General features: G+C 40.5%; 1 protein-coding gene and 1 non-coding gene across 5 annotated transcripts in view; one reads left to right on the forward strand and one right to left on the reverse strand.

The window, feature by feature from the left end:
- Window positions 1-795: 795 nt before the first annotated feature.
- Window positions 796-867, reverse strand: TRNAE-CUC (transfer RNA glutamic acid (anticodon CUC)). Its single transcript has one exon. It is a non-coding gene; the product is annotated as a tRNA-Glu (tRNA).
- An 8907-nt stretch (window positions 868-9774) lies between these two features.
- NCOA7 (nuclear receptor coactivator 7) overlaps window positions 9775-23615 on the forward strand; it is a 150945-nt gene continuing 137104 nt past the window's right edge. For 2 of the 4 annotated variants that reach the window (XM_087444053.1, XM_087444055.1), the window contains exon 1: window positions 9775-10200. The gene's annotated coding sequence lies outside the window, so the exon portion shown is untranslated. Of the gene's footprint in view, window positions 10201-10635; window positions 10900-23615 lie in introns of those variants that run through there. The other 2 variants (XM_087444057.1, XM_087444054.1) reach the window with 2 other exon arrangements.

Here is a 23615-nt window from a genome sequence, read left to right on the forward strand (position 1 = left end):
TGTGATTCACTTACTGGGAATTGACATGCTGGATGCAAGAAATTTGCAATATTTGTGTGAATTTCTTACAGAAAATGTAAAACATAGATAAAATAATGAACTAAAACGGGTTATTAAGAGAAAACATAAACCAGCTACTTGATAATTAACCCACAACATCTGAAAAACGATCTTAGATTCACAAAGGAGAACAGGTTAAGAACAGCTCCAACATACACAAATAATCTACAAAGCGCATAATCTGAATATGCAGAACTTGACTAAGCATGATGCAGAATAGGCATAATCCCTCCTAAAATTATTTCCTCCTTTTAGTAGTCAAACAAAGCTTAAGATTAAACAAAGGCTTAAAAATTAATGCTTGTATACACATCCAAATTATCTCTAAATGCTGGAAAATGCAATTTGAGAAAAGGCTTAACAATTTTTTTGACAAATATATTTAGAGTAACTTTAGAATCAGGGATCTTTATGTTGTTTATTTGATTGTATCTGTAAATAGGTACGGTGTATTTTAAATCTTAGATTACATAATATTTAAACACTAACTGAATTTTTATGATTGGAAAAAACATCAACAATCAATCACCAAAAGATAAGCAGATAAAACACCCGGATTTTAGGTTGCCAGTAAGAGAAAAGAACGAAGCAGATAAAACACCCGGATTTTAGGTTGCCAGTAAGAGAAAAGAACGAAGCAGATAAAACACCCGGATTTTAGGTTGCCAGTAAGAGAAAAGAACGAAGCAGATAAAACACCCGGATTTTAGGTTGCCAGTAAGAGAAAAGAACGACTTCCCTGACCGGGAATCGAACCCGGGCCGCGGCGGTGAGAGCGCCGAATCCTAACCACTAGACCACCAGGGAACCTGACGAGAAGGCTTCCTGAAATGTATTTGGTTCTTTAAACGTCTCGACGTAAACGTGGCCAGTAAAAAACAAGATTGTTGCCTCTAAGCTCCACCCTCTTTGTTCCGGTTCTGTGTCTCAGTCTCCTAAACAGAGGCAAATTCTCAGCACCGCCAGGCGAGCTCCGCCGCGGTTCCAGAGGGTTCAAGGTGGACCCTGCAAATCCAATCCTCTTCCCACTGCCATGCTGGAAAAGACGCCCTGAAATTTCGTTCTGATTATGTAACGCGTAAATATCTATAGCTAGACAAATGTTAAAGTACTGTGCAGAACCTTGTAATTTGCTTTATTATTTTCTTAATCGTCTAGATGCTCTTTCTAAATCTAACCTCTTGTCTCTGTCTTTCCCTCGTACACAGATGTTAAGTCCCACTAAACAGTTTACTAAATCGGACGATAGATTGCCACCGGCGGAGAGTGTTGCACGTTGTAGAGCTGGTGCGACACCGCACACGTCCTTGGCACAAAGCACATGCTCTATAAATGTGGGCGATGCAGGGCCACGGGGCCTTATGGGACGCTATAGATATATAGATATAGATATATAGATAGATATAGATATAGATATAGATATAGATATAGATATAGATATAGATATAGATATAGATATAGATATGGTGATGATTACTTATTTGAGAGTTTGGGAGTCAGGCTAACAAGGCTGAAAGAGCCTTGTGGGTGAAGTGCCTAGTGAACAAGAACCAGGACATGTGCAAGAGAAGCCAATAAACCCTTCAAACCCACCGTGTCCATTATCCTCATATTTTTCATACAGTGTTAACTGGACAATTGCTTCACCTCTCCGCATTATGTACGAGACGCGGCCAGGAAATGATGCAATTACCAAAAGAATCAAGAGACCTTCCAGCCCAGCCTCAATTCAGAAATCCTTGTGAAATACAAGCAGAAGGCAATAGGGTGTAACTCAGCTTTGAAAGTGCCAACCGTTACAGCTGAACAAATGTAACCCAAGAGACTCCGCTCCGCTGCAAGATGGAAGGAGGCTTAAGCAAAACACTGATAAATTTGTAACGAACTTGCTCACGACATCCGGCGCCGGTGTGAGTTACAGCCGTCATCCATCAGCACAGAATTCAGGTGAGCCTATGCTGGAATATTGTTACTTGTTTTCAGTAACTCAGAGATGGCGTTTAGGTATTGATAAAATTTATCTAAAATTATTTAATAATAAGCAAACAGAAAGATTAAAAGGACTTATTAAGACTAATTAATAAAGATGGAAAATCACCAGAAGAAATTTCTAAATTATTATATTTTGGGTGGGACACACACTTCTTTCCTATATCAAGGAATTTTTAGGAAATCAAGTTCGGTAGAGGGTGCTCTGACTTCTCATTTGGGGATTACCAGAGTTTAGCATTGGAGTGTCTGGTTATGAATAAAAAGATAAAGCAGATATTATTTTTAGAATAATTTTAAGTTTTCATCAGTTTAGTGACAATATTGTACCAAAGGAACAAAAGTATACCCTTTTGGTGGTGAAAACCACCATCTCTGTCTTATATCCTAATCTCTCCTCATTTCCTCTTCCCAGAGGTAATGTTAACAGCTTCTTCTGTATCCTCCTAGAAATAGTCTATGCAGATACAAACTAATATCTATCTCTTTTTTCCCCAACTTTTTATCTTGAATCATTCCAAATCTACAGAAAATTGCGAATGTAGGACAATGAACACACATACATCCTTCATCTAAACCTGTGCTGTCCAATTTAGCAGCACCAGCAACATGTGGCTATTGTGCATTGAAATGTGGCTAGTACGAATGTAGATGTTCTATAAGAGTTGAATGCTTACTGCATTTTTAAGCCTTAATATGAAAAACAAGAATGTAAAACATCCCATTAATAATTTTTACATTGATTACATTTAAAATAATTGAATATATTGGGTTAAAATATTAAAATTAATTTTACTTTCTTTTTACTTTTTTAATGTAGCTACTACAATATTTTAAATTATATATGTGGCTTACATTATGTTTCTGTTTTACAGTACTGATCTAGATTCATCAGTTGTTAATATTTTGCCATATTTGCTTTCTCCCGATTTAGTGTTTCTGAACTACTTGAGGTTAGTTGCAGACTTCATAATACTTTACTTCTAAATACTTTATCATATATTTCCCAATATCAAGCAATACAATTATCACACTTAGGAAATTTAAATTTAATAAACTATTTTTATTATATAGTCAATAACTAAATTTTCCAATTGTCCTAGTAACACCTTTTATTCTTTTTCTTTTTATCCAGGATCCACTCAAGGATTATACATTGCATTTAGTTGTCACATTTCTGTAGCTTCCTTCCTTTAATCTGGAACAATTTCCCAATCTTTTTCTTCTTCTTCTTCTTCTTCTTTTTTTTTTATAACATTGATTTATTTGAATAATGGAGGACAGCTGTTTCAGAAAGTCTCTCAATTTAAATATTTCTTTTGGCAGGAAAGCTACATTAAGTGATGTGTCCTTCTCAGTGCATTATATCAGAAGCACAGAATGCTGATGTATCGCATTGTCTCTGATGGTAAATGTGGTAAGCAGAATAATGGCCCCCACGGAGACATCCCTGTCCTCATCTCCAGAACATGTGAATATGTTACTGTGCATGGCAGTAGGAACTTTGCAGGTGTGATTAAATTAAGAATTTTGAGACAGAGGAGATTATCCTGGATTATCTGGGTGGACCCTAAATCCTCACAAGGGTCCTTATAAGTGATGGAGGGAGGCAGGAGAGTCAGTGTCCCAGTGATGTGATCTGAGGAAGACTCAACCAGTGTTTGCTGGCTTTGAAGATGGAGAAAAGGGACGTTGAGCCAAGGAATGCAAGTGGCCTCTAGAAGCTGGAAAAGGCAAGGAAACCTATTCTCCCCTAGAGCCCCTAGAAAGAAAATAGCCCTGCCAACACCTAGATTTTAGCATAGTGAGATGTGTGTTAGACTTCTCGACTAGAGAACTGTAAGGTAATACATTTGTGTTTTTTAAGCCACTAAGTTTGTGGTAATTTTTCACAACAGCAATAGGAAATTAATACAGTTAAGTTTGATCATTTGGTTAAGGTGTCTGCCATATTTCTCCATGATACAGTTACCTTTTATACTTGTAATTAACAAATGTTGAAAAAAGCAATTATCACCCATGGAAGTAATACTTTGAGAATATATGTCTTTTCTGTTCTTCAGCAAACTTTCACCCAATGGTGTTAGCATCCACTGATGATCCTTGCCTGAATCAATTATTACTTTGTTGATTACAAAACGGTGATATTTTAATTTTATTATTCTCATATAAAGAACTTTCCTTTCTCTCCTCCCTCTTTTTATCTTTATTTAATTTTCAAATATCAGTTTGAACAATTCTTTTTTCTTTGTGTTTTTATTTAAAGTATTATCTATTGCTATATCTATATAATTATTGATATAATCTATTGCATTATTCATTTAATACTTAAATTGTCCCAAATTTGGCAAGAAGGAGTCTCTTTAAGCTGGCTCCTATATTCTTTTGACGTGTCCCTATAAGTTCTTGAGCACTTCTTTACTTTCTGGCATAAGCTGGTCCAGGCATACCCTGTACTTTATAGATTAATTTAGGGAGAATTTAACATCTTTATGTATATATCTTTTCTTTTTTAATTTCCTTTTTTTATTTTTACACACAGAGTGGCATACTTTATGTAACTCTCTGTAACCTATTTTTTTGTGTGTGTGTGAGGAAGATCAGCCCTGAGCCAAATCCATGCCAATCATCCTCTTTTTGCTGAGGAAGACTGGCCCTGGGCTAACATCTGTGCCCATATTCCTCCACTTTATTTGGGATGCCACCACAGCATGGCTTGACAAGCGGTGCATCGGTGTGTGCCTGGGATCCGAACCCGGGCCGCCAGGAGCAGAGCGTGTGCACTTAACCGCTACACCACCAGGCGGGACCCTTCTGTAACTTTTTTAATTAATATCTTCTGAAGGATGTCCATTGTTTACATAAAGTGTTTTCCCATTATTTTTGATAACTGCATGGCATTCCTCTGTAGAGACATTATATTAAAGCAGTTCCATATCATTGGGCATTTAGATTGTTTCCAGTCTTTTGTTGTTACCAAAGAACTACAATGAATAACCTTGGCCCAAAATAATTTAGTATTTAGTTCTTATTAATTTGCCCACAAGGGACTAACCTTATAGAATTCTGATTTGAAAATGCTCTTATATTTTGCAAGAAAAATCATGGCATCCAATTCAAATTCAGTTATCAATTATTGACAATTTTATTTTTCAATTTGATTTCAACCTTACTCAGCTATCCTTCTTCTGTTCATTAATTTGTTCATTCACTGAAAAAATATGTATTAACTACCTAATAGACGTTAGAAACCAAAGACATCAAGGTGAACAAAACAGGATCCCTGACCTTGAAGCTTAGTCTGGTGGGGTTCAAGTAAACAAGGAATTACAGTATGGTAGAGTAGTGGATAGTAAAAGAAATGTATGACTATACTTTAACTTAGTAAATATATTTACTAGATTAAAAATGTATCATTCATCACCCATACTTTGCTGATGGAAATGTAAAATGGCACAGCCACTCTGGAAAATCATTTGGCAGTTTCTTTTAAAGATGCACTTACCACATGACCCATCAATTGTACTCTTGGGCACTTATCCCAGAGAAATGAAAACTTAAGTTCACACAAAATCTGCACATGAATGTTTGTAGCAGCTTGAGTCATAATAGCCCCAAACTGGAAACAACCGAAATGTCCTTCAGTGGTGAATGGTTAAACTGGGACATCCATACCATGAATATTTATCAAAAAAAAAGGAACAAACTGTTGATACACAAAACAACTTAGATGGATGCCAAGGGAATGAGGCTGAGTGAAAAAGAAAAAAAAAAAAAGCCAATCCAAAAGGTTACATACTGTATGATTCCATTTATACAGCATTTTTGAAATTATAGAGATGGGACCAGATTAGTGATTGACAGGAACTAGAGATGTGGTGGCAGGAGGATGGATGTGATGGTAAAGGGGTAGGTTGTGGGGGCTTTGTGGTGATAGAACAGTCCTGTATCTTATTGTAGTAGTGGTAGAAGAGTCTCTACAGATGATAAAATTGCATAGAAAACACACGCACACAAGAGTATATGTAAAATTTCACATGAGTATATGTGAAATTTCAATAAGCTCTAAAGATCGTACCAATGTCAATTTTCTGGTTTTGATATTGTACTGTGGTTATGCAAGATGTTTTCATTGGGGGACAACTAACCCACACATCGAGGGTGGGGGAAAACCCAGGACTTCCCTATACATTTTTGCAACTTTCTGTGAGTCTATAATTATTTTCTTCAAAAAACTCCCTTTTCAGCTTATTGCACTGTAAATCTCTTTCACCCGGTAAATCCAAACAACCATCACCACTTACTGTCATTTTGTATCTAGGAATTCATTTCAGAATTTTAAATTATATCTTAGCACCAATGTCTCATCACCAGCCTATTTGAATAAGTTTTTTTGAAAATGTAAAAAATCAATAATGAATTCTCAAGCTAGTGAAGAGACTATTTTTAGCAGAAATAAGACAGCAGAAACTGTCCGAAAGCAGCTATTTTTAAATGGTGAATAAAAGAAAAGGGCAAATTTATTGGGCTTAACCTAAATAATCAGCCATCAGTTCTAGGTGCTGATGGGCACCCAGACAGCAATCCATTTCTATATATGTCAGTATTTCTTTCTCAATACACTCTGGCAGGCTCCTCCTTTCAAATTACAAGGAGATTTCTACCCCATCTTTAGACTTTCTAACAAGCTGAGAGAAGCACTGAACCAAGGTCCATCCACAAAAGGACCTATTTACATTCCTCTCAAAACTCTAGGTGGAATCTATGATGCGCTGGATCAATGACCCCAGTTGTGAAAATGAGCCACTGCCTTCAACACCATTAAATAGTGAACTCTGTTCAGCCTCCTTAGATGCAGGATGGCTACCTGCAGACCTCCACAGATGTCATCAGTGTTTACCTCCTGTGGAACTCCCATGTCTCAACCAGCCTAAGTCAGTGTGAAAGGAGGTCTTTCTCTCTGTGCTAGAAAAAGGAGAGTAGGTTTAACCACTAAAGAGTGAACTTTCCTGGTGCTGGTAGACTAAACTCATCACCCAATGCACAAAGCTCCTTTATCCCTTTACAGAGAAAATTTCCAAAGAAGTTTCAACTCTTTCAGTGATTGTGAGCTCATTACTTATCCATTGGCAAAGGGTTAGAGCTGTATTTGCCAGTGTTCCTGGAATTCCAGTTCCATGAAGGTTACCAGTGTTGTGCTTAAAAAGACATACTAGCCATACTTCTTTATTACAAAATGATCTTTCGATAGATATGTAGGAAAAATACTGAAGACGTTTGCAATAATTGTTGCTACTGTTTGGTGATGTTTCTCAAAACCATGGAATTCCTACCCCAGGAAGTCGCTTGGGAGAACACTTGATGCCTGAGCTCAGGGATCCTGATGCCTCCCACCGGTCCACTTCCTACCCTGTGGAGCAACAAGCGGGAGGGCAAGTGAAGTGACCCCTCTTTTCTTCCTTTAAGAGCTGAAGGGATCTCTGCTTCTCTGCATGTACCTCAAGTCTCATCATACTGCAAGTCTCATGTACCTCAAGTCTCAGGGTTCTTTGTCTCAGAAAAAGTGAGATGACAGTTCTACCTAAATTGCCCTACAATGGCCTCTACCGTTCAACAGAGCAAGGCCAGCTTTCATATTTAACAGAGGCCCTCATGCCCATCAAATCACTGTAGCACTCTACTTTTTCATTAACAGCATTTACCAAGCACCTTCTATTAGCCAGGTATAGTGAGGGATGTGAGGGATACAGTTATTAAAAAAGGAAACATTTATTAGAATAATGTATCTTGTTAGGGTAATAGTTAACTTTTATTGAAGGCCACATTCTAGACTTTAGTATACACATCATTCATGGATTATCTCATTTAATCCTTATATCCACCCTGTAAAGTTGGTATCATCATCATCCCCCTTTTACAAATAAAGCAACAGAGATTAAGTAACATACCCAGGGTCAGCTCATGGTGGAGATGTGGTCTGAAGCCAGAGCCTGAATTCTTAGAGATTACCATGTTCTTAAGAAGTATACATTCTAATGAGGTTTGACCTGTAGTGTACTAAGATTTCCCAAATTATTTTATGTATTCTTTCTTATCTCCCAATTAAAATTTCACTTTCTATTTAGAGCAGTGCTGTCCAGAAGAATTTTCTGCAGTGACGGAAATGTTCTGTGCTGTGCTGTCCAAAAGAGTAGTCACTAGCCACATGTGGCTCTTCGGCGCTTGAAATGTGGCTACTGGAATGAAAAACTGCATTTTAAAATTTAATTTCATTTAAATTTAAATGGCCACATGTGGCTAGTGGGTACCATTTGGACAGCACAGATCTAGAGGATAACGAAATGGTTTTATTTCTTCTGATTTCTCTATAAAGATGAGGCTTAGTCAAATCAATAAATGCTGAGTTAATGAAAAAGAATGAGTGAAGAATCTTTAAGGGGGAATTCCCCCCCAGCCCCCTACCCTAAGCTGGGGAGTGGAAATCTTTATTATACCGGGACTTTCACTGTAATAAAATGTTATAAGCATATGATACAGCATGCAGTCCTAGAGGAGTTCATGAAGATAATAAAAAGGATCCTTCAATTACAAGCAATGTTTTCAAAAGGCTGGCAAACATTTTATAATTGATGGTTACTACTTTTAAAATACATACTCAGTTATATCTTTGCCTAATAAAAAAGATTAGTTAATTTGTTTCACTAGTTAATTTGTTTCTTGACAAAACATGGTGTCTATAGAGAGAAAAACAAAAGGGGATGCTTGGTGGCGAAAGGATGGAAACAGGGAAGAATTGCAACTCAACGGACACTTCCTGCAGAAACTACATCCTAAAGCAGACCTCTATGTAAACTTTGTTAAAGAGTAAGCAACCGCCAAATGCTCCTCATTGTGACTTCATCCTGTGACTTATACATCACATATATACATATACATCCCTGTAATTGAGTTATTCTGATTTGGGGGCAAAATATGATGAATAATAATAGGTATCTATTGAAAATAAACTGGGGCTCTAGATCTGAGTCCCTAGAAGTGACCGAGTTATGTCCCCTTTTTCCTGATCTCAAAACGGTGCAGATCCCACCCTGCGCCCCACTAGATCTCCACTTTGCTTATAAGAACTCATCTCAAAAATTCTTAGCGATTGTATCACAGTTTGTACTGCTATGGAACATGTCTTAGCCTCTTTTTAAAAAATTAACCTTCGATTTCAAAATCATAAAAGCACTCATCAAAGAAGTGTGAGAGCAGCTCAGTCTCTCTGGAAATCCAAACCACGTTCTTTTGATTCCGTGAAATCAGCTCTTTATATTTATAGGAGCCTAATTTTCCCTTGAAAATAATTTGCAAATAACACAATGCCTATAGAAAAAAGAGGAAAACCCCCCGATTCTTCACATTCAGACCACAACTATGTAAACCTGCGGTCCAATTTTATACATGCTCAGCGCAGCATTGGGCGCTTATTCCATATTTTGCAAGACAGTATTAACACAACCACTTGCAACTGAAATCGCAAAGCCACCACGGTTAAACGCTTCGCTCCGCCTTGCATCCGAGGCTGTGACAGCATAAGCAGCATCAACAGCCCAGAGGAGGCCGCTATCGAATGTGCCTGTGTGTATGGCCTCTGACGCACCAGTGTTATCAGACCGGCTGCAGGCTCTGCCTTGAGTTTTTCTGTGTGTAAGGGTAAACTTCAAGGCCAAATCCTCCTAGTCATCTTGCAGTGCTGGTCATGGGATCACACAGCGCCCGAGTGGGGACGGGCAGCTCACAGGCCCTGACCTGCTGCTGATGCAAATCCTCCCAAGCAAGGCTCTCTCGGGTGTGTGCCAAGAGTCAGCCTGGAGGGCCCAACTGCTACGTCCCTTTTGCTGTAATGACTGGAATTTGGCAGCATCCGCGATGCTGTACCGGGGACGGGTGCGGGAGGGGGAGGAGATGGCGGGCCCCTCTGCGAAACGCCACGCCGGAAAGGACAGAGGGATGCATTTATTGTGGCCAATGGTCCCCGAGCTGGAAGGGAACTCAAGGCTTTAAAGCTCGGGGAGACGCTGTAACGCCAGTTCTGCTCTCAAAGCCTTACTTTCCTCGAAGAGTGGCGGCCACAGCGGGCCAGCCGTAGGGGATGCGCCCCGGGGCGAGGTAAGCAGACCCTCCTAAGCTCCGCCGCCCGGCGTCCTGCCGCCCCGGCAGCACCGAGCTGGCTCTCGGGAGGCGTCACAATGGGCCGAGGCCTGCGGAGGCCGCGCGCGCAGCTCTCCAGGGCGGAGCCGCCGGGCCCGGGCTGGGGCTGTGCCGGCGCAGCGGAGGCTGCAGCAGCCGGGGGTGGCGGGGCTGGCCGGCCTCCCAGCTCGGAGGGCGCCGGGGCGGGGAGGATGCCGCAGCTGCAGCCCCAGCCGCCGAGCCAGGTCGCGCAGCTCCCCGGCCCCCGCCGCTGCGGAGGGGCGCAGAGCGTGGCGCGGGCCGGGCGGAGCTAGAGGCGGGCTTCTGCACCGCGTCGCGCCACCCGCAGTTCCCCGCCTCCGGCCGGCCCGGGAGCCTGTCGCGGCCGATGCCCTGACCGCGGGCGCAGCTGCAGGGTTGGCAAGGTGCCGCGCGCGGGGCGAGGCCCGAGGAGTCCGGGCGGCCGCCAGCTCCGGACGCGGGTCCCCAGGGGCGCGCGCCTCGGCGCTCCTCCCTCCTGCCCCTGCTCCTCGGCGCACGATCCTCCCCCGACCTTCCTTCCACCCACCCTAGAGGATGCGCTCCCCCGCGCCGAGCAGCAGAGGCCACCGCTCCCAGAAATGCGTGCGCCCGATCCCCTTCTCCTGGACCCGAGGAGCCGGTGCCCCCGCCCTGTAGGTAGGTGGGTGAGCCGGGGACCAGCCCTCGCCGCCGCCCGCAGCTGATGCTGCCGCTGGGGAGAGGCGGGGGGCAGGGGCCAGGACTCGCCAAACTTGCCTCCCGCCGCGGGTCGGCGGGGCGCTCGGAGGTGTGCTCATGGCGTTGGGGGCAGCCCCCTGTTAACCTGACAACCTCTGCTTGAGCTCGGGAGGCCGAGCGTGGCGAAGGAGAGCTTGACCCTTCCCCGCCCGCCCCCTGGGCCCGTGGGGTGCGCGCTGCCGGAGGGGGTGGGGAGGACGAGTTGGTGTGTGCTTATTTGCGAGGAGGAAGACTATTGGATTTTCAGCAGCTCAGGTAGAAGCGTTTACCGTAATTTTTCAGCGGCGTGAGCAGATGCGTTCTTCCTGTTTTAGCTAAACATATAGCCACGCAAAGCGTTATTTAGCGGTATATAGAACTTGCTGTGGATTTTTGTGTATTTCACAGCTGGCTGGCTGGTATATAAAATTGATGACTCAAACCCTTGCAGTCAACATTTTAGGGCCAGTTAGAGAAGGTCCTTCTAGAAGACACATTATTCCGGAGATGGATGAGGCTGGGGATATTCTCGTGCTGCCTCCTTGGGAGCCTCCGGCTTACGTGAAGGGATGTGTTTAAGCGTGGCAAGTTTGATACAGGTGTCGGGAGTTGAGAATCTGCTGGAAGGATGCACCGAGTCGGCCAGCAGAGGCAGCCTTGGGCACAGCCTAGCTTCCCACTAGATATTACGGTTTGTATTTCTGAAAAACTGGGTATGAATTCCTTCTTCTCCCCCAGTGTAAAGTTCATACATCAGAGCTTGTGGCAAGACTCTCCCTTCACAGGCTGTCATTGTTTATTTTGTGTTAAGCAGTAAGGTGTAGAGTTTTGGAAAGTGGATCACTATAAGCTCCAATTTTATGTTAACGTATTAATATTAAAGCTTTGGGAAATGAAGCAGTGTAAGCTCCAGGAGAACAGAGTCTTCGTCTTCAATCCTGTAATCCCTTGCGTCTGATGCACGATGGGCGCTCATTAGTTATTTGTGGAATGAACTGCGTTTCAAGCTTCATCTAAAGACAATTTAGGATTAAAATGTATTTGTGTGTCCTGTGGCCAGTGAAGTTTAACTGGATTTTAAAAATTGCTTCTTTGTATGAATAGTCAGATTCGGTTGTCTTAACGTCAGAGTTTGAATTTTGACATTTTTAGGAACATATACTATTCTTCTCTAAATGTATTAAATGAGGTCATTTTCTCCAACTCCTAACGTAAATTCATTGCATGTCTAAGCTTGCAGATTTTCCAGTCTCGTTGGTAATCAGACTTATTTCAATTAAACTTTCAAGCACAATAAAAAATATATATAATTCATGTTTAAAAGAAAATTCTAAGTTACTTCAGAGGTAGCAGTGATTTGGTTAATAAGTGACATATTAGCTAGTTTTAGAGTTGAGTTGTTGTGGTTAATCTAATTATAATATATTCTGTTACAGGTAAAGGTAAAAATAAAGCGTTTAGAAGTTTCTGTCATCTCTAAATGATTCAAAGTAAATGGTATAGATGTACATTTTCAACTGTATGGGTTTTCTTCAGTATAAGCATATCAACTTACAAGGTTGACAACCAGGGTGGCTGTGAAATTGGGTTTGGAAGATTCATTGCCCTTCTGCTTTTAAATTTTATGTTATGTTGAAAAAATCAAGGATAACTGCATCACATTTCATTTGCTTTAATTTTGCACTGTGATATTTCTTGTTTTGATTTTGTTTTTATTTTGCTGTTATGTAAGTTTTATGAGTCAGTATTAACCTCTTTTCAATCGCTTTGCTTAACAAAATTATCTGGAAGTAGTCTAGTCATTTCTTTCTTTCCTTCTTTTTTTGTCGTTTTAATACCTTTTCACCATCCTCACTACATATTACCAAAAAAACTTATTTTCACAATATTACTATTGCTTCTCCAGCCTGCTTGAGTTCTTCAAGATGGTGAGGAATTAACACTTTCATGGAAAAGGTGGTAAGATTGGGGGAACCAACAGTGGGAGGGAACTTATGAAAAATATATTATGATTTATTAAAACAAAGCAAACATTCCCCCATGAAATAAAGATAATGGCATTTTATACATCTTAAATTTGAGATCAAGGCTATCGAGCCATTAATTTACATAATTCTTCCTTGCTTACTTCAGACTTCTCAAAAGAGCCTTCCCCTATAGATACAGTAAACTCTTTGTTGCAGCTAATAAACATTTATTTGTTCATGTGACGGATAGAAGTTGAGTGTTTAGACAGTGCGGGCACTCTTGGCCTTGAAATCAGTCACGTAAGAGCTGGTTCCTAATCTCAGAATGGAAGAGGTGTTTTTCTGTGTCCTGCATCCAAGTGCACAATGCCTCTGCGATTGGTTGCCTCACTACCTGGGTCCTGTCTGGTGAGCCTCCAGCACCCCGCCTCCACATGTACCACTGGAATGCAATTCTAAGACCTGCATTTACTCTATCTTATCTTTCTGTATTTTTCCTGAGGTTTTATTGCTGAAACCTCTATCTCTTCTTTGCTAAATGTTACTTACTGTCCTTTATTATCTCAGCATAATTTTTTATCCCACTCCTTTTTTATCCCAGCCCATAATGTTTGTTGTTGTTTACATCCAATAGGATCCAGTCAATTCACATATGTTGGAACCAAAATTGTTATGGTTGCAGAAAAAGTATAGAAAAGAAAGTGTGTATAACCTTGAATTTCAAATAGAAGGCACTGGTGGTTGAAAAGTCATTGTTGTGTACTCATCTCCACTCAGCAGTGGGAGAGAATGCCTTTGTTTCTGCACATGCCAGAGAATACGAATTGTCTGCTCATAAATTTGATAAGAAGCTTAATTGAGAGAAACGATGTTTACAGAGGCTTGGCTGAACAAAGGCTGTGACATCCACCCATTCCCCTCCAATTCTAGGTGTTAGACCAGATCTTCAGAAACTATGTACTTTGGTTATATTGTTTTGCATCCTTTGCACTCCTCTCCCCCAATTTTGCTCACACTGAGGGATTCTGTTAATGAAGACGGTCATAAGAAACCTACCGTTATGTTACTTAAGAGATGTGGTTATTAAGATCACTGTCCCTTTTACAGCTCCTGTTTGAACACCTGTGCAAGAAATTCCATTCAGCTCCAAATGCCAAAGAAAAGATTTAGTTCCGCTGAACAGATGTGTCTATTTTTCATCATGCAAAACTAGAATCACATCATTGATTCTGTTTCCCTTTCTGATTTGGCTACTAGGAAATGCAGAGTCAAATTTGCAACTCAATTTTAATAACCCTGTAAAAACCTGTGACCTAATATTGATGTTCTAACTTTCCCTTTGGTCTTGAGCTTCTGTTCTACCTTGTTTTTCTTGATTCTGATTGTTACCTAATTATATTTTCCCATTTTATTGAATTTATTATTTTAAGCTGACTCACATCCTTTGTAGAAAAAGGCAAAATATAAAACATAAAACCAAATAAAAGAAAACATTTGCAGAACTGATCTGTGGACACAGTGTGTTTTTGATTAACAAGTTTAATCGATTCCATTAAATATGTTTTGAACAAGCATGGCAAGTTGAGTATGTTTGAGCTTATATAGCCAAATGGAAAACAGTGTTAAATAGTTTTGCGAAACTAAATTCTAGTTATTTTTTAACTATTAAATTTATGCCCACTTATTACTAATTTAAAATTGGTAAAACCATTCATTTTAAGTCAGTTATTTCTGGAGTACCTGCCTTGTATGCTCTGAACAGGAGATTTCATTCCATATAATTAAATGCTGAACAGGAGATTTCATTCCATATAATTAAAAAAAGTCATTTTTAGCCAAAAAGCTAGCTTATGCTAGCTTAACACTCGCCACACTGGACCTCACATCTGACCTTTTTCACATCAATAATTTACTTGATTCATCTTTGTTTTAATAAATCAGATGTAGATTCTTCTTTGAGCCTCTTTTATTTACCATAGCATTTAAAAGATTGAGCTCCATGAGTTAACTGACCAGACTTTCTTCATTCTGGTGTTTGACAACTACCTGATAACTATTTACCAGGTAAATGGTTATGTACATCCATATGATGCCAAGTTCAGTTTAATATGTTTATCACCCAGGTCAACAGAGTTGCCCTTCTCAAGGGTCAGTCGTTGGGCAATCCAGGAGCCTTTGGGGTAAAAATAATCTGAATTCAAAAGTGCAACTTGAAACATTGGAGGGGGTTTGGAGGGAGATGTGGGCAAATTTTTACGTGGCAGCACCTCGTTCTGATAACCTCCGTGTCTTTTTTAAAACAATTATTTTTATGGAAGGTAATATCTTCATGTGATTTAAAAGGTACAAATGGGTGGTATACAGTGAAAGGACCCCCTCTCATCCTTTTTCCCTGTTACCTGCTTCCCCGTCCACTGGCAGCCACTGTTATCAGTTACTTGGGAATCCTTCCGTGACATTTTATGCATATACAAGCAAATATGCACATTCAGCCTGCTCATTTGATTTCCTAGCCATTTCTCGAATTCCCTTCTTGCCATTCCCACCACCCTTGTTTGGCTCCTCAGATGCTTTGGACAGTTGCCTGCATTTTACCTTTCCCTACATTTCAGCCAGTCATCTTTCTAAACGTCCCTCTTCAAACCTAAAGGATTCCCATCCTATGCAGGAAGGAGTCCACCACAAATCTTAGCCTGGTCTCTTGGGCCCTGAGGAATTCATCTTTTGCCCCCCTGCCCCTACCGGTCATGCATTTGGCCCATACTTGTTCTTAACTAACCCTCCCACTCTCCCCCCAATCAGGGACCCTTAAAAAAAATCTGATGAAAGTCATGGTCTCATCACACACCATTTTTCCTACATGTCCTGGTTTATGGACCCCAAGTTAAGAATCTCTCTTTTAGTAATACAGAACTGATTGTCACCCCTGCCCATGCATAGCCTATGATTTTTCTTCTCCATGCTGTTCCCTCTGCTTGGAACACTCCGTCCTCCTATTTTCATTAGCAAGCCACACTCAGTTCTGATGTCATCTCTAGTGGCCATTCTTAGTTGAGATTCCAGAAACTCATGGAGCCTTCCACATGTGATATAGTGTCTCAAGTAGGCTTCCATCCTGGGAACAGGTGTTTCCTATAAATAGCAAAATTGCCTTTCTAGTAAAAATTAACCATGATTTTGGATAGTATGCTAAGATTGGTCAAAAAAAAAAAATCCAAGGTTGAAGCTTTTATTTAACCATTCATCCCTCTTCTATCCCCCAACCCTTCCCCTCAGTAGGATGCATGTCCATATCATTTTCTTTAGCATCCCTGGCTTACTTACAGATTCTCAAACATTGTGTTAACACTCATTAAAAATAACTTTCATATTTATTATAGCCCTCATCTAGGAGAATCTTTTATGTCTCTGCCCCTGGGTTGGCCTCTGTAGTTGGTACACAAAGGGGTGACAGCCTCCAAACAGGATGTCACTAAAGTTTAGGGATCTAATAGGAGAAAAGGTTACTCTTAAGAAATTGAAAGTATTAAACATCCACCCTGATAGATGACATGAACCATCTGGAGAGAGTGGCCCATCCTAAGAAGTGATCCTTGTCTGTGAATGAGGTATTTTGTGTGTGTGTGTGTGTGTGTGTGTGTGTGGAATATTAGCCCTGAGCTAACGTCTGTTGCCGATCCTCCTCTTTTTGCTGAGGAAGATTGGCCCTGGGCTAACAGCCGTGCCCATCTTCATCTATATGTGGGACGCCTGCCACAGCATGGCTTGATAAACAGTGCGTAGGTCTGCCACCGGGATGGGAACCTGCAAACCCCAGCCTGCCAAAGTGGAGCGCGTGAACTTAACCACTACCAGCACCAGGCTGGCCCCTGTGAAGGAGGTATTTTTAACTCCAAGCCAAGGAATCAGAGGGTGTCCTAGGTGCTGGGTTTTATTGCAGAGTGCCTGGAATGAGGTCTTATGCTGTTGACTGATTAACAGAGGATTTAGAGGAAAAATTTAATAGTGTTCAGCACTGTTCATGTGGAATCCTTTGGTGAGTGATTCTGGTCGCTAACCAGGTATGCCGTATAGAATAGGAAAAATACGTGAGACAACTCCGTACGTGTGAGATCCCTCAAGATCTCTTATTTTCCTTCTGTAATTCTGGCCTCGCTAAGCAAACATCAGATTTACTGATTGGTTTCCCCTGACATGTTGATATGAGAAATTGAGGGTGTCCTGAGTAGCAGTAATGAATATTCTGGCCGTAGGATAATTACAGCCCCTGCTGTATGGTATAACGGAGTTCCCGGCTATCCTCTGTTGGGAGGGCCTGCTCAGTCTTGATGGTCCCAGGTATTCACAGCTGAGCCCTCAGCCCTAGGTCCTGGTGATTCCCCCAAGGTACTGCCTGTCTACAGGGTCCCACTGGAACAGCTAGTTAGCAGCCCTCTTTGATATCTTGAATCACAGCACCTTCCAAAATAGTTTCAATTTAACATGACTTAACTCTTTAAAAAGCATTGTAGTGAGGAATTGTTTTAGTCTGTTCGGGCTGCTATAATAAAATACCATAGACTAGGTGGCCTATAAACAGCAGAAATTTATTGCTCACAGTTCTGGAGGCTGGAAGTCGAAGACGAGGGTGCCGCATGGTTGGGTTCTAGTGAGGGCTGTCTTCTGAGTTGCAGACTGCCAGCTTCTCATGGTATCCTCACATGGTGGAAGGGACTAAGGAGCCCTCTGGGGCCTCCTTTATGAGAGCACTAATCTTATTCTTGAGGGCTCAGCCCTCATGATCTGATGACCTCCCAAAGGCCCCACCTAATACCATCCCCTTGGGCATTAGGTCTTCAACACATGAGTTGGGGCGGGGACAGCGGGGTGGGGGGGGTAGGGGGGTTGGGGCATGAACATTCAGCCTATAGCAGGGATAGGAATAGATAATTCACAAAAAAGGAACTATAAATGGCCAAGACATGAAAAAATATTCAACTTCATTGCATCAAAGAAATGCAGATAATAACTGGTTTTTAAAAGTCCAGAACAGTGCTGGCAAGGTTGAGGTTGGGTCTTATTCCCCTTTCAGGGATGGTGAGTGGTATGTTGGTACACCTCAGATGGAGAACAGTTTAGCTCATAGAGTCCCTTGGCACCAGTGATCCTATTCTAAGAGTACATCCTAAGGAAATCAGAGATGAGGCTTAATTTCAGTGACGAGCACATTATCTCTGGGAGGCCAGTGGTATGGTGGAGGGGTTAAGGGCAGGACCACTGGAGCCAGGTGCTGGGCTTGGAGTCGTGTTCAACCATTTACCAGCTATGTGACTTTAGGCAAGTTAATTTCTCCTTCGTTTTGTCATCTGTAAAATGAAAATAATAATAGTCTATCCCTCCCACATTGTATTGAGAGTTAGATAAGTTAATATATGTAAAGTGCTTGGAACCTGTCTGTCACAGAGTAAACAACCATATCAGTATTAGTTATTATCAAGGGTGATATTGTGAAAATTTGAGACAAATCCAACAATGAAGTCATTTTTTAAATGATAGTCCACCAAACTATATGTACAAAGAGATCCTAATTTGATTTTAAAATGTGTCTGCATAGAAGAAAAGACAGGAAAATGGCAAAATATTAAAGCTTTTTTTCCCATTGATGGGACCATAGGTAGTTTCTATTTTCACATTTTTATATGTTATCTGTATATATTACAATAATAATTGTTATAAATTATTAAAAGTAACATATCATAGGATTCTTATATTCTTGACTTTTCTTTACCAAATGCATATTCATTTTAACATATTTTACTTTCTCTTCCTCCCTTCAAAGCTACTAATATTTCACTTCCTCAACATCTTCACCCACATGCCATCTGCTTGATATTTTCTTGCATTTAGCTTGCTTGCTTTGTGTATGGATCAGCCACAAGGCTAGTTCTTCAAGAATAAATAGGCCAAGTGAAATGATTTATGAGATTTTACTGGTGGTGGCTTTTTCTTGGAAGTTTAAGCCAGAGAATGCTGCTGAGGTGATGACGGCACTGTCTCCTCTCCACATTTCAGGCACTCAGCCTTATCTCCCACTCCCCACCTCCATGAACTCAGCACTCCAGTATGGTCAGAATCTCTTGTACCACACACACACACGCACGCACGCACGCACACACGGGGGTAACTCCTGCCTTCAGGCTTTTTGCTACTGTCTCTATCTGAAATTTCCTTGCACGTTTCTTCCTTTAAAGCCAATATTCTGCACCGGGTTGATACTCAGTTCCATGAACACTTTCCAAGATGTCTACTCTACCCCTGATTTCAGTTCTTCTGGCACTTAACTACATGTACCACAAATTAAGTATTGGCTTGCTTTATGGCTTAGCTGATCTTAGAGTAAGTTGACAGGGGTTGTGTTTCATGTTACTCTGTGCCCTTCAGTTTTCTAGCACAGTGTTGTCCACATGTGCCCTTCAGTTTTCTAGCACAGTGTTGTCCACATGTGCCCTTCAGTTTTCTAGCACAGTGTTGTCCACATGTGCCCTTCAGTTTTCTAGCACAGTGTTGTCCACATGTGCCCTTCAGTTTTCTAGCACAGTGTTGTCCACATGTGCCCTTCAGTTTTCTAGCACAGTGTTGTCCACATGTGCCCTTCAGTTTTCTAGCACAGTGTTGTCCACATGTGCCCTTCAGTTTTCTAGCACAGTGTTGTCCACATGTGCCCTTCAGTTTTCTAGCACAGTGTTGTCCACATGTGCCCTTCAGTTTTCTAGCACAGTGTTGTGCACCTGGAACACAGGAAGATTGGATGTTGTTATGTTGAAAACATTCTTAACAGATGATTTATGAGTTTTCTGTTTCATCTTCTCCTTTGCCCATCCTTCTCTTTCCTTTATTTTAAAGATCAGAGTGTTATATAATTTGGTTCTCTCAGTCTTGTAGAAATCTACCTGAAAATCTGGTAATAGATTTTTATTTCTAAAGTCTAAAAACCAAAGGGTTCAATTGCAGAGAACACCACAGTTAGCAAATGCATTTCCAGTTGGGGTCTAGCAGTGTACAAACTAATCCTGGTTGCAGGGACAGCTCTGTCATCTACTCTAAAATATTGCTTGTCTGATCAAGCCAATTTCATGAATCTGCCAGAGAATGTGCTTAAAGTTCATAAAATGTTAGATTCTCTTAAGATCTTGGATTTCCTGGAAAGGGCCAAATCCTAGGAAACGTTTCACCTATCTGCTCTCCTTGTCTGGACCAGTGGTTTCCAAACTGAGCTGCACACACCCCATGAGGGTACAAGAAGCAGTTGTTAGAAAGTCTATCTCATCTTGTCATGACTTCTGTTTTTGTTATATGTTTTATAATTCATATATTAGTGCAGAAGACATGTTTTTTATAAGTAAAAAATATACATATTAAGATTTTATGCTCAGATACTTGTATTGATGTGGAATATAACTTTTAAAAATGGAGACCACTAATCTAAATAACCCAGAGTCAGTTTCTGTTAGGTATTTAGCCATAACAAATCAAAAATCAACTTTATGATGTATAGTCTAAACCAGGAGTTGTGTGTTTGCATATGTGTGCTAGTGTGCACACATGTACTCATGCATGTACGGCACAAGACATGTTCCCAGCCTTTAGAGGAAGGGAACCAATTGGAAGGAATGTGGGCATGAGGAGCAGTTAATTAGAAAGTGGTACAAGATAGCGTTAAATGTGCATAAGAAACCTAGCAGTATGAGTTAGTTAGACTACAATCGCTCAAGTCTGATAAGAATGGCGTAATACATGGTTTTGCTACATTCTCAGAATATTCCAAAACCCGTTTTATGGTCTTGCGTTGATACTCAGGTCAGTTTGTAGTCCACCTACTCAAATAAGCTATGCTTGAATTATTTCCTGTGTGCAGATGTTAACTGTGTGAGCCTTCTGCTCTAATATTCAAAATAATATTTGCCAATGCTCTCAATTACATGCCCACATTTCCTTTAAATTATGAGAGAAAGTGGCAGAATAGACATGGTGGGAAAGTAATAACAGTTTCGGAGCAGTATCCTTTTGGAAGAGTAATAGTGTATAAAATTTAAAATAAGTGAATTAGTTTCCTAGGGCTGCTGTCACACAAACTGGGTAGCTTAAAACAACAGATATTTATTGTCTCACAGTCTTAGAGGCTAGGTATCCAAAATCGTCAGGGCCATGATTTCTCTGAAAACTTCCCTGCCTCTTCTGGCCCCTGGTGATTTTGCTGGCTATCCTTGGCATTCCTTGTGGCTGCGTATCTTTAATCTCTGCTTCTGTGTTCACGTGGTGTTCTCCCTGTGTGTCTCTGTCTTCATATGGCCATCTTCTTATAAGGACACCAGTCACGTTGGAGTAGAGGCCCACCGTACTCCAGTATGACCTCATTTTAACTAATTACATCTGCAAGACCCTCTTTCCAAACAAGGTCACATTCTGGGGTACTGTGGATATGATTTCAATATATCTTTTTTGGGATGACACAATTCAATCCATAAGAATAATATCAAAGTCTATAGATGGATATACCAAGATGTGCATAAGTCACCATTGGTGTCAGATGATGCCTTCTTATAGCCGAACGTCCATAGCCACTCACATTGTTTTATTTATGTAAATTTTCTCTCTTTCTTCAAAAATCAAAGTTTCCTTAGAGCATGTTGAATTCTTTTTATATCCACAGGTTTTAGATAAATAGTACGGTGGTAGGCGTACAACAGGTTCCCAGTTTAAATGCTTAACTGAATCAAAGAGATTGCTTATACATAAGTGACAAGGCACTATTTTGGAGTAAGTGTAAATTGTATATTGCCACCTATACTCCGCATGTAAATAAATATGCTGAAAGTACATTAAAAAGAGTGATAACTCAATTATATTTTATTTTGCATGTCTACAAGTATGAGTGTACGCCAGTGTATTTTGAAAATGCATTCAGTTGCAGCTAACATCCACGGAGAACAAAGACGCACGTGGCCTTTTCCTGAGGGAAATGGCAGTTTACCTGATAGAGTGAACTTGATGTCTCTTGATAATCTCAACTAAAGCTCTTATATTTAATTCCTGAAATGTGGTGTTGGCAACCCATATACTGTATGTTCTTTGGAAACACATTCATTTGTTACATCTTTTGTCCATCAAATTTTATTGGTTTTGCTTGCATCAATTAACCCTAATTCAGATCCATCAAAGAGACCCTTCCCACCAAATAATAATAATAATAAAATCAGTAGTAGTAACCACTGCTCACACTTATTTCTGTCCTAGAATTGAAGGAGCCAGGGCATAGTGCAAGACCAAGACCCATGCAGTGGCGATGGCATTTGCTGTGAGCACAGGGATTCACAGTGGCACCTGTTCTCTGCAAGGCCTGGGGGAATGAACTTGAGTTCTGTACCAGTAGAGAGACTCCAGAAGACTGTGGTGCTGGCTCCTTTTGGGCCAGGGCTAAATGATGTATGCAAAAAAATCAAACAGGCTAGAGATCCTAGGATTTTAGGAACAGGTCTGTCTGATAATATTCAAATGAATTCCAGCAGTAATTGAGGACAAGCTTTTCTTCCCATGTTACCTGTTTCTTTATTGATAACGTTTGGAGCCTACCACCTTTCGATTCCTCTTAGAGATGACCTGAAGTGACCTTGTGGTGCTGGAGCAATAGTAGGGAGTGTCCCTGGAAACCACCTCTGTGGGTGGCGCAGGCATCAGGTTTTTCCCAGCTCTAGTGAGAGACAATCATATGTGTGTATCAGACGTCCAATAAATAGTGATTGATGGTGAGAAAGACGATGTTGTCTCTTATGGTTGGTAAATGAGATCAGCAGAGTAGACTCTGTTCTGTTTTCATTTCCTCCAATAACTTTCTATATGAATTTCTGCATATTTTTCCTTTCTAATCTGTCTTTGTGTTCAGGTAGGAAACTCTTCAAAGCTGAATTCTTATACCCTTATGAGTATTAATGAGAGAATGCATGCAATATATTTAAAAACTGCTGGTAGAATTTTTGTAGAATCCTATTTTTCTAAAAAGAACCTATAATTTTAGTCCTTAGAGAAAAGGAACTTTTGTAACTTAAAATCAATAAAGAAATGTTTTTTTAAAAAGATCAAAATTCCATTTTCTGATTCTCTGCATTTACTAATTTTGTTTTCAGTGGAGAAATAATTGGATTGGCATAAGATTACATTTCAAAACAACAGAAACAGAAAAAAATTGCCAACTGCTAAGGGAACTATTTCTGGCATATGCAACGTTGCATCATTACTTCTGTTCTTAAAACTTGAGGTAGTTCATTTAATTTAGTGAATTAAGGGAACGTGCTTTCCAGTTGGCTCTTTAAAAAATCTAATTCAGTGCAATAAATATTTATTGAATGCACTGATATGTTCAATGTAGAGCATTTATTGATGAATAGTAATGACTAACCTGAATACAGTGCAGGATTTACATTCTAAAGGACAATTGGCCAGAATGCCGCTGTTCACCCTCTTGTTCTTTTTGATGGTTGGTGAATCCAGGAAGAGCCAAGCAGTTGACGTGAAAATTCTGTGTAGTAATAGAGCTTCGAATCAGAGACCATTATTGGTGGTTCTGACTTTGGCATTGGACAAAGCCGATCATTCTGGCTCTAATTCTTGTGGCTCTTTGACCTTGAATGAATTCTTTAACCTTTTTAAACTTCA

This window comes from Ceratotherium simum, chromosome 19, assembly GCF_057802395.1.
Source record: "Ceratotherium simum simum isolate JZ-2026a chromosome 19, ASM5780239v1, whole genome shotgun sequence".
Lineage (NCBI taxonomy): Eukaryota > Metazoa > Chordata > Mammalia > Perissodactyla > Rhinocerotidae > Ceratotherium > Ceratotherium simum.